Source organism: Mandrillus leucophaeus, unplaced genomic scaffold (assembly GCF_000951045.1).
Source record: "Mandrillus leucophaeus isolate KB7577 unplaced genomic scaffold, Mleu.le_1.0 Scaffold1075, whole genome shotgun sequence".
Classification (NCBI taxonomy): Eukaryota; Metazoa; Chordata; class Mammalia; order Primates; family Cercopithecidae; genus Mandrillus; species Mandrillus leucophaeus.
This window is the reverse complement of record NW_012098932.1, coordinates 22,872-33,490: the sequence shown is the minus strand read 5'-3', so window position 1 is coordinate 33,490 and position 10,619 is coordinate 22,872.

The window sequence follows — 10,619 nt, the reverse complement described above, 5'->3', positions numbered from 1 at the left end:
TGCACTGTGGTCTGAGAGACAGTTTGTTATAATTTCTGTTCTTGTACATTTGCTGAGGAGTGCTTTACTTCCAATTATGTGGTTAATTTCGGAATAAGTGTGAGCAGCAATTCTTTTATGCTGTGGATAGATATTTGTGTTGTTTCCAGTTGTTGACTACCACAAACAAAGCTACTATTTACACTAATATACAAGTCTTTCTATGTACATATGCTTTAATTTCTCTTGGGAAATTATTATACCTCGAAACAGAATGGTGGATATATGTTTAATTTTTTAATGAAACTGCCAAACCATTTTACAAAGTGTTTCACATTTTACATTCAGAAGTGAATGAGAGTTCCAATTGCTCCACATCCTTGATAACAATTGTTATGGTCAGGTTTTTAATCTTAGACTTTCTAATAGGTGTGTAGTGAAATCTTGTTTGTATGTCTTATATTTTAAAGATTTAAAGAAATCTTTCCTTTTCACTGCATTAAAGTTTGCATATTTTGGTTACATGTTCTTTATCAGGTGTCTACCTGCAGAATTTGTCAATTCAATATTATGCAGGAGGTTCTTTATGTGATTGCAATTTTTTTTCTCCCAGTCTGTGTAATTTGTCCTTTTATTATGTTAACAGTATTCTCTGAAGATCAGAAATTCTTAATTTTGATGAAATCCAATTTAATATGTTTTTCTATTTTGGATTGTGCATTTTTGTTGAATCTAAGAAATCATACATATATATATATAAAATATATATATATATATATAAAAATAGGCTCACTATTATATTTTGTTAGTATACTTGTCTAACTCTTTCCTACAGTTTTTTGGGGGATTGCTATTCTATGTCCTTTGCATTTTCATATACATTTTAGCAACAGGTTTTCAATTTATACTTTTAAATGGTTTGCTGAGATTTTGGTTTGGAACACAGCAAATGTATAGATTTGTTTAACACTAATTGAAATCTTAAAAATATTGATGAAGCAGGTGAATCACTTGAGCTCAGGAGTTTGAGACCACCTTGGGCATTGTGGCGAAACCTGTCTCTATGAAAACATTCAAAAATGTAGCTGAGTCTGGTGGTGCCCACCTATAGTCCCAGCTACTCAGGAGGTTGAGGTGGATGAATTGCTTGAGCCAGGAGGTCGAGACAGCGGTGAGCAGTTACTGTGCCACTGCACTTCAGGCTGGGTGACAGAGTGAGACCCTGTTTCAAAAATAAATAAATAAATAAAAGATACGGAATATTCCATTCCAAGGCACTATATGTATCTCCACTATTTAAATTTTTACATTTTTCCAACCAAATTTTGTAGTTTTCAGTGCACAGAGTTTACATGTATTTTGCCAGATTTATCCGTAAGAATGTTATATTTTTGATGTAATTGTAAGTTATGCCATATTTTGTTTCAATTTCCAAATGTTTGTTGCTGGTATATAGAAATATCATTGATTTTTGCAATGTAATTTTTAAATCTGCCATATTTTGTATCTCCTTTATTAGTTCCAGAAGCTTTTGTATAGACTCCACAGAATTTTCTACATAAATCATAATGTCATTTGCAAATAAGACATTTTTACTTATTTTATAATCAAGACACATTTAATTTCTTTTTCTTGACCTATTGCACTAGCTAGAGCCTCCTGAATAATGTCAAATAGATGAGATTTGCAGAGAGACATAATTTTAATTTTTTCTTTCTAATTTGGGTGCCTTTTATTTCCTTTTCCTGTCTTATTGTACTGGCTGGAAATTTCAGCACTATTTTGAAAAACAGTGGTCAGAGTGAACATCTTTACCTTGCTTTTAATTTGAGATAAGTTTTCAGTCTTTCAGCATTAAGTATGATATTACCTGTAGGTTTTTAATACACTTCATTGTCCTATTGAAAACATTTCTATCCTACTAGGCACAGGGTTTTTATCAGGGATGAATGCTGATTCTTGTCAAATGCCCTTTCTGCATCTGTTGAGATAATTTTTATAAGTCTGTTATTATAGTGAATTACATTAATTGATATTAAATATGAATAGACCTTGCATTCCTCTGATAAGCCTCACTTGGTCATAACACATTTTCCTGTTTGTGCATTATTGTATTTGCTTTACTTGAATTTTTGTTGTTTTATATATAAATTTATTGAAGATATTGGTGTTCAACTTTTGTTTTTCTTGTAATGTCTCTGTCTGGTATTGGTATCAGAGTATTACTGACCTCACAGAATGTGCTAGGAAGTACTCTCTTTCCTTCAATTTTCTGGAAGGGTTTGTGCAAAATTTTCATGATTTCATCCTTGAAGATTTGATAAAATTCATGAAATCATTAGTGCTTGGGGTTTTTTTTTTTTTTTTTTTTTTTGGTGTGTGTGTGAATGTTTAAAAAAATTCCTACAAATTGAATTTTTTTAAAAAAATAGGAATTTTAAAATAATCTATTTCTTCTTGAGTGAGTTTTGGCAGCTAGTGTCTTTCCAGGAATTTCTCTCTTGTATCTAAGTCATTGGATTCATTGGCAATAACTTGTCAAAATATTTATTACCCCTTTAAAACATATAGTGATGTTATCTTCCTCTTTTCTAAAATTGGTAATTTATGTCTTCTTCCTTTTTCCTCTTCGGGCCAGTCTAGCTAGAAGATTATTAATTTTACTGACTTTTTCCAAGAAGCTTTTAGTCTTTTTTTTTCTTCTACTTGCCTTGAGTTTAGTGTGCTCTTATTTTTGTCATTTGCTAAGGTGAAAGCTTGAGTTATTATTTGTTCTTTAATTTTTTAAATTTCCATTTTTATCTTAGATGCAGGCAATACATGTGTAGGGTTGCTACACGGGAATACTGGACCCAGGTAGTGAACATAGTGCCCAACGTACACCATGAAATACTATGCAGTCATAAAAAAGAATGAAATCATGTCCTTTGCAGCAACATGGATAGAGCTGAGGGACATAATCCTAAGTGAACTAATACCAGAACAGAAAGCCAAATACTGTATGTTCTCACTTATAACTGGGAGCTAAACATTCAGCACACATAGACCTAAAGATAGGAATGACAGACACTGGGGATTGTCAGACAGCAGAGAGGGAGAGGAATGTGAGTTGAAAGACTGTCTATTGGGTACTATGCTCACTAGTTTTTTTCTCTGTTGTTCTTCAGTTATTTCACTTATTTAACTCTAGTTTTTAGGATTTCCTTACTTTGATTATTTTGTTTTTAATTTGTTCTTTTTTAAAAAAAGATAGAAGCTGTGATCTTTGAATTGAGAACTTTCTTATTTTAAAATATCAGTGTTTCATGACAAATTGCCTTTAAATATAAATTTTACTCTGTATATTCAAGATATACCACATGACATTATGGTATACATACAGATAGTAAATTGGTTACTGTTGAAACAAATTAACACATCTGTCATCTACGTAATTCCCACAAAAACAAATGTTTTTGTGTCAAGAGCAGTTAAATCCACTCATTTAGCATAAATCTCAAATACAGTTTAATTTTATTACCCATAGTCCTCATGCTGTACATTAGACCTGGAGACTTGTTCATCCTACATATCTGTTACTTTGTATCTTCTGACCTCCATCTCCCCATTTCCTTCAAACCTCCTTCCCTCTCCACCCCGGTAACCACTGTTTTGTTCTTTATTTCCATATATTTGAACATTTTTTTAAAGATCCCACATATAAATGAGATCATACAATATTTTTCTTTCTGTGTGCATCTTATTTCACTATTTCACTTAGTATAATGTCATCCACGTTTACCTATGATGTGGCAAATGGTAAGGCCTCATTCCTTATATATATGCCTATTAGAGTTTCAGTTTCTTTATCCATTAATTCCTCAACAGACATTTAGGCTATTTCCATATCTTGGCTATTGTGAATAATGCTGCAATGAACACAGGAGTCCAGATATCTTTATGACATGGGAGGATTTCATTTCCTTTTGATATAAACCCAGAAGAAGGATTGCTGGGTCATATGGCAGTTCTATTTTTGATTTCTTTAGGCACTTCCATGCTGTTTTCCATCATGGTTGTAATTTGATATGTTGTGTTTTCATCATCATTCAGTTTTAAACTACCAATTGCCCATTTCGATCTTTTTTTTACCCATGCATTATTTAGAAGCACAATTCAGATTGAGAATTACATGCAAATGGGAGAATAAACAACCATAGTAGAGCTTGTTCTGGAGCCCAGCTCAGTGTGGACAATCAGGCAGAAAATCAAAAGGGAAGAGTCGAGTGCAGCAGGTCACAGTGGCAATGGACACTGATAGCATTATTTCCAGAAAGAGGATTTCACCATGAGTGAGAGAATGTAAAACAGGGCAGAGTCTTCGTAAGTTGGAGCACTGATTACTAAATAATTTAAATAAACAGACTTGAAAATGTGCAGAACCAAAGATGTAATCCTGGAAGACTCTGTTCTGCGGAAGAGGAGGTAGCTAGAGAGAGGCATCTCTGGGTGGGTTGGTGGTAAATGAAGAAGGAAGCAGGTAGAGGGAATTCACAATTCTATTAAAAAAAAAAAAAGACAGAGAGAGAATTGATGAATCAGAAGACATTTTAGCTTTCTCCATTCATGATTTTATGCCCAAAGAAATTCTCTCTGTACCAAGAGAGAAGGATGCTCTTGAACTAGGAAACCTAGTAGCCTCTCTAAAGGTTTTTATTCTTCCCATCTAGAAGGGGATCAATTGCTGATCTATAAAAATAGGAGACATTTTAAAAGGAAATAAAATGGCAGAAGAAAGAAAGTCACACAAGCATACATAGAAAATAGAAAGTGAGATGCAATATCATTAAATAAATGATAATAAAACATTTCTCTAAAACAAAAATGAAACAAAAAAACTGTAACATGATACTCTAACAAAAATTCAATACTATTAAACAATAATTTGCAGGTATTAAAGAGGCTCTTGCTTCAAAATTTAAAACTTTGAGTTAAAATTAAAATCCTAGAAGAAAAATGACTCAAAAAATGTTAAAAGAAAAAGAAGTAAAATAAGAACTGATCAAATTCAGGGCAGAATTTGTAAGAAAAGGACAGTCTAAAAAATGAAGAATAAATAATAGGTTTCCATAGGATAATGAAGTGAAATAATAAAACAGAATAAAAAGAAATAAATACAATTAAGATAGAGGTTAAAAAGATCAGAAGAAAATACAAATGGAAGATAGGCAAAGAAGATCCAAAATACCTATTATTGGAATCTCTGAAGCAGAAAGTCAAAATATGAAATGAAACTAATATTTAAAACTGTAATTTAGAAAGTCTGTAAATGAAAGAGATCTGTATCTGTATATCAATATTTTACCCTACATGTTTGGAAAATTAACCAGTAATGTTCAACTCTGAGGTATATCCTTGTGAAATTTTTACAATTTAAAGATAAGGACAAAAAAATACCTTCTGGGCCTCTGGCAAAAAAAGATCATACAGTCAAGAAAGGAAAGAGAATCATGGCATCAGAATGCTTTCCAGCAACCGGCAAAGCAAAAATGAAGAGAAACAATGTGTTCAAGAAACACGAGGAAAGAAAGTGATAGTCAAAGCCTTTATGTCCAGATACACTGTTCTCCAAGCTATCAGAGCTTTAATATTTTAAAAAAATATTCAAAACTCCAGGAATATCATCACAGGGCTCTTCCTGAAAACACTCTGAGAGATAAGCTTCACGTTTACCAAGAGTGATAGGGAGTACTTCAGCAAAAGGCCAGTGAGGACCATGAGAATTGAACCTGCCTCAAGGAAGGTCCAGCCTCTGCTTTGCTTGACCTTAAACCAGCTTGACTTTCAGAAATGCAGCTCAAATGGGCAGACCTAGGATCAACCAGGCGGGGATGTGAGTGTAGGCTGTGTGCAAGCTGCTCAGTTGTAAAAATCCAAACTGAAAACATGTTGCTCATTTCAATAGGAAAATATGTTCTCCGTGGATTCCTTCCCCAGCTGTGGCTGCTTAAGATAACAGACAGTCCAATGACAGCAATGAAAAGCGCAGAGGGCAGAAAGCTGCAGCCTGCACATGAAAATTTGCAGAGGAGAATTTGTGAATTTGAGGCATACAGGCAGGAGCAGACTGTCTTGTGTAGAGAAATCAACAAAGAAGGTGAGAGATTCTAATTGTTTTCGGCATTCTTCCCTTGGGTGTTTGAATCTCTCTATTGGTTGACAAAGACAACATTCTGTACCCTTCCATATTATGTTAAATTTGTGGGAGGATGTGCTTTTTGGGTTTCATAAACATTCGAAACCCACATAACATTTTTTTTTTTGGTGCTGGTAATAGGAAATGGGCATCCCTGAATGGTTTTAAGGATTTCCTCCCTCTGTGTAACTTCTTGTAATATAAACCCTACTATATAAAGCTTGTCCTTCTACTAGAAGAATTGGCATCATCGGGGAGCTTGTTAGAAACATGAATTTGTCTGCATTTTTAAAATGTGTCTCAAACTTGAATATACATACAAATTATCTGGGGATCTTGTTAAAAAGCAGATTTTTGTTCAGAAGTCTAGGGTGGGGCCTGAGATTCTGTATTTCTAACAAGCTCTCAGGTGATTTCATTGCTGCAGGCCCTTGTACCATATCAGATTACTTATGCTCAACTCCCTTCCTGAGTATTTATGAAAGAATCTTTTCTGATATCCCCTGGCAAACTAGTGTCCTGTGTTTCTCTATAAATGTCTAACAAGAGTAATAAGGTACCGTAACTGGAGAGACTCTCCTGCTACTCTTCGGAAGACCCAGGCCTAGGTATTGTATGCTGTGATTGTTCTAGACTAGATTTCCCTTCGCTAGTATTCTTAGGAGGTTGCGAAGGGTCACAAATCACATTTGCCCATAGCTGTCTTGAAGTATTTAATGATCTTGTTTATTGCACAGATTTAAGAGAGGGCTGGCTCTTAATGTATAGGAGAATTTATTTTGCAAGACATCAATGGGAGTATAATCAAGAGTAATCTAACAAAAAACTAGGGCTTTTTATTTTTTATTTTTTTTGTCAGGTTTTACTCCCATCACCCAGGCTGGAGTGCAATGGCGTGATCTCGCCTCACTGCAACCTCCGCCTCCCAGGCTCAAGTGATTCTTCTGTCTCAGCTTCTTGAGGAGCTGGGACTTCAGGCACACACCACCACACCCAGCTAATTTTTGTATTTTTTTTTGTAGAGACAGAGTTTTGCCTGGTATCAAACTCCTGAGCTCAAGTGATATGTCCACCTCAGCCTACCAAAGTACTAGGATTACAGGCATAACCCACCACACCAGACCCAAAATAGGGCTTCTTGATCTTGATTGTTCATTATAATCATATGGGGCCTTTACAAATGCAGTTTTCTAGGCCTCACCTCAGAGATAGTGAATCAGCATGGGGGTAGGTAACAGGTATTTGCATTTTAAAAACTTTATGGGGGTTGTCTGGGCATGATGGCACACACCTACATCCCAGGCACTCAGGAGTCTGAGGCAGGAAGATTGCTTGAGCCCAGGAGTTCGAAGTTACAGTGAACTATGATTGTGTCATTGCACTCCAGCCTGGGCAACAAAGTGAGACCTTGTCTCTAAAAAATAAATAAGTAAACAAATGAAAATAAAAATTACATGGGTGATTTTGATGCACAGCCAGTTGAGAACAAAGCTCTGTGTAAACATTTCCCCTAGAGTTGTATAAACTGGTGGTACAAGGTCAAACAGATGACAAAGAGGCAAAGATAGCAAGAATACAGAAGATTCAAATAGCCCAATTAACAAGTTCAATCTAATGGAGAAACAGAACTGTGCACTCAGTAATGGGAAACTATACATTTTTTCAAACACACATTAATAATTACCAAAATTGTCCATATAATGGGGTATTAATCAGACCTCAACAAATGTAAAAGAATGATCAGTACACAGATCATATTTCCTATCAATAATGCAATTATATTAGATTTCAACAATAAAACTTTTTTTTTTACTGAAAAAGTCCCAAGTGTTTAGAAATTAAAAATACACACTTCTAATACACACACTTTGACATAGGTCAAAGATAAAATCATAATAAATATTAGAAAATGTTTAGAGTGTAAAAATGAAACCAATAATCATTGAAGTTTGTAAAATGCAGAGAAGCGGTAATTCAAGAGAAACATGGAAGTTTAAATGCTCATATTAGGAAAAAAGAAAATTTGAAAATCTGTAAACTAAGACTCCAACTTAAGAAATTTGAAAGTGAAATCAAACTACAGACAAAAAAAAAAAAAGAAATATAATGCATAGTTTTTAAAAACTCACTTGAAAATATTCAGAAAGATTGAATAAAGAAGAAATAAAATCAATATTAAGAATAAAAAAAGGAGGGAATGCCAAAATATATAATAGAGATTAAAAATTAATAAGGTCACACAATGGCACTTTATAAACTTGAAAAAGGAAGCACAATTACTAGAAGGTACAATTAAAGTTGAGTCAAAAAGGAAAAAAAAAATAACAAAATTAAACCAGAGACTAAAAAATATCTGCACTGAAAATACAAAAACAAAAACAATGGCAACAACAACAAAAGACTGACAGTTTTGCATTTGAATTCTACCAAATACTCAAGTAACAGACAATTCTAAGGGTATACATATTCCACTAGAGAATATAATCTTATTTTATAAGAATAATAACAAAGCCATGTGAGGACAGTACAAGAAACAAAATTATAGGCCAATCCCATTCATGAACTGGGAGCAAAGTCTGAAAAATTTTTCAAATAAATTCTTAGTATATAAAAAGATAATGTGTCATGTCTGATATGAATTATCCAAGAAAGCATGGAGAGTTTAACATCAGACCACCTGTTACTGTATTTTACCGCATTAAGGACTAAAGGAGCAAAACACATCAATAGATACAGAGAATCTATCCATGCTATTCACATGTAGTCAGTAATAAAATCCCTAGCAAACTAGTAATAGAAGGAAGCTCCTGAATCTCGTAAAGGTTATCTATCAATAACTGACTACATATAAGTTATTCAGTTATAAAAATCTAGAACTGTTTCCTTTAAAATCAGAAGCAATATAAGTAGCTTTCAGTGTGCCTCAGCCACTTGGAAGTAGCAAAACAGCATGTAAAGATCAACTCTATGACACTTAATTCAGGAAGGAAAATGGAAATTTCACCAGGATAGTGAAGGACATATCAAACCTCATGAAGTGAAGGTGGGCAAAGCAGCCACTATATGGTGTTTCACTGACAAAGTGCGTGAAGCCTCAGTACATGAGAGGCGTAGCCACTCGCCCTGTGTGGCTTTCACGTTTCACTAGGGATTGGTGTAACCCAGGCCAAGGGAGAACACTCTGTTTCTCCCAAACCCAGGAATTAGCATGGGGAAGGGCTGAAAGACACAGCAAGGGAAAGATCCCAGAAAATCTGCAGGCATTTTCCCAGACATGGACTGAGAGAAGGACGCCATTTTTAATCTGGGATCATACAGTCAATGTTTGGCAATGGTGGCCACTGCAGACATTTTAGTCTTTGGCCAGAGATTAGAGTGCTTGCTCTGTAGCAGGGGAAGGATCCCCATAGTCAGAAATGAGTGAGTGGCGAGTGTGGAGAGTGCCCCAGCAGTAGGTATGGAATTCGGCTCTTCCCTGTTTCAAGACTGGAATGGGAGGAGAGTTATGGGAGATAAAGCGATGATTCTCCTGGATGGTGTGACTTGGAGTCAGGGACAGCTTTGTCACATGGAACTGGTCTGCATGTGTCATTGCTGGGCACTCCAGTCTGCTCCCTTGATCATTTGTGGGAGAGTGCTCCACCAGCTCTGGGGAGAGGGAGGGAGGCAGATCCCATTTACCTTGAGATCCAATCCTTGTGAGGACTGCCCCTAAGAGTTGGGGGGAACACAACCCACCAAAGCCCAAGGAAACAAGAGCACAGCACCAGCTGCTAAAGGGTGCAAAACCAAAGGCCAGGAACAGACTTGGAGGGGGGGTCATCTGTTGACCCCAGCCCTCCTGGTAAGTGCACTGTTGTGGATGTGGCAGCAGCTCTTCTCATTAGAGTTCTAGGAGTGTGGGCTGAAAGAGGCACTTATTGGACTTTTCCAGTTGCTCCACCTCCGTTAAGACCAATTGTGTTGGGGCAGGGTGATATTTGACTTCTCCCTTAGCACCCCTATCGGGAGAACCCACTCCAGATGTTTAATGTGGGTTCTTTTCTATTTCCTAAGTGTCTCGGCTGGTTTGAGAAATAAAGGGAAAGAGCACAAGAGAGAGAAATTTAAAGCTGGGTGTCCGGGGGAGACATCACATGTCGGCAGGATCCATGATGTTCCCCGAGTGTAAAACCAGCAAGTTTTTATTAGTGATTTTCAAAAGGGGAGGGAGTGCACGAATAGGGTGTGGGTCACAGAGATCACATGCTTCACAAGATAATAAAATATCACAAAGCAAATGGAGGCAGGGCAAGATCACAGGACCGAGATCACAGGACCACCACTGGATGGGGCAAAATTAAAATTGCTAATGAAGTTTTGGGCAGGCATTGTCATTGATAACATCTTATCAGGAAAGAGGGTTTGAGAGCAGACAATGTGTCTGACCAAAATTTATTAGGTGGGAATTTTCCTCATCCTAATA